The 1,591-nt window shown below is 47.0% G+C and overlaps 1 protein-coding gene across 1 annotated transcript in view; it reads left to right on the forward strand.

Moving 5' to 3' along the window:
• Positions 1-1,591, forward strand: part of LOC101991725 (multidrug and toxin extrusion protein 2) — a 40,412-nt gene that overhangs the window by 21,797 nt on the left and 17,024 nt on the right. The gene's annotated exons all lie outside the window — the stretch shown is intronic.

Here is a 1,591-nt window from a genome sequence, read left to right on the forward strand (position 1 = left end):
TGACCCTCCTCGTTCACACCCGGGGAGGTACGTGACCCTCCTCGTTCACACCTGGGGAGGTACGTGACCCTCCTCGTTCACACCCGGGGAGGTACATGACCCTCCTCGTTCACACCTGGGAAGGTACATGACCCTGTCAATGGAGGTTCCCAGGTACAGCTCTGACTTTTGAGTTTCTTTCCCTTGTAGAAGTTGGCCTTTTATTTTTCTCTTCTAGGAAATCTCAAAATATAGAAAACATTTGTTACTGAAAATGCAGAAGTTACTAGGGACAGTGTGGCTTTGTGTTTGTATGGTTACCAAAACAACCTTTTGTTTATAGAACATGGTGGTAGATACTCAATTTTAAGGTGCAGTTATATTTTTAATATTTAATGAATTAAAACTAGTAACATGAGATCCTGTTTCTGGAAAAGCATGCTATTCAACTGAAGGGCAGTTAGATTAGTGTCATATCAACTTAAGAGAACAGACTCTTCTCTGACCAGCCAGGACCACTCACAGCTAACTGAGGAGCCCAGAACCCTTGAGTAGACACCCATAGGCTTAACTGGATTTGTTGTTTGGCTTTCTTTCTTCCCTCCCTCCCTCCCTCCCTCCTTCCCTCCCTCCCTCCCTCCCTCCCTCCTTCCTTCCTTTCTTTCTTCTTTTCTTCAGTTTTACTGAAGGCTTTAGCTAATGATTGAGAGGAAACAGTCCGTCATGGTGGGGAAGTGACGGCAGCTGTGTGAAGCGGCTGGTCATGTGCAGTCAGGAGGTGGAAGAGATAAATGTGGTGCCGACTAGCTCTCTTCTGCACTGGACAGACACAGTCTGTCTTTGTGACTAGGATGTGATCTGTAGGAAACAGAAAACATTAGAGCACCTGGTTCCCCAGTACCTTTCCATCCAATGGCTCCAGTCCCCAGTGATGATTCTCCACTGAACCAGTGATTGCTCTGAGTCTCAAATGCTCTTAGGCTCTTTTTGTGCATATTTGTGCCAGATATGATGCATTCAGAAATAAGTTGAAGGAAAAAGGGGCCAGGTAAGCCTAGGTGAACTGTTAAAGGGTTACGAAAGTGGTGTGAATAACTGGAATTCCAGAGTAGGTGTTTCGGCATTAGTGCCCAAAGGAAAATTAGGCAACACAGTTCTTACCTCTGTCCTGTATGACACACCTTGGTTTCCTCTCTCCTGAACCTTATATGGTGTGTGTGTGTGTGTGTGTGTGTGTGTACGTGCGTGCACACACTATGAACATATGTGCAGAGGCCAGAGAAGGACATTAGGGGTCCTGCTCCACCACTCTTTGAGGCAGGGTCTGTCATTGTACCTGCAGCCAGGTGGGCGGCTAGCCAGCCCCGCAGCCTCCCCACTCTGCCCCTCACAGCACGATGGCACAGCTGTGTGCAGCCACACTTGGCCTTCTAGCTGGGGACTCAAACTCAGGTCCTTGTGCTTGCACACCAGGCGCACTTACATATTGAGCCACCTCCCCATCTCCTAATGATAATTCCAATGCCTTGTTTCTTTTTTTTTTTTTTTTTTTTTTTTTTTGTTTTTTCGAGACAGGGTTTCTCTGTGGCTTTGGAGCCTGTCCTGGAACTAG

The sequence above is a fragment of the Microtus ochrogaster genome, chromosome 7 (genome assembly GCF_000317375.1).
Source record: "Microtus ochrogaster isolate Prairie Vole_2 chromosome 7, MicOch1.0, whole genome shotgun sequence".
Taxonomy (NCBI): domain Eukaryota; kingdom Metazoa; phylum Chordata; class Mammalia; order Rodentia; family Cricetidae; genus Microtus; species Microtus ochrogaster.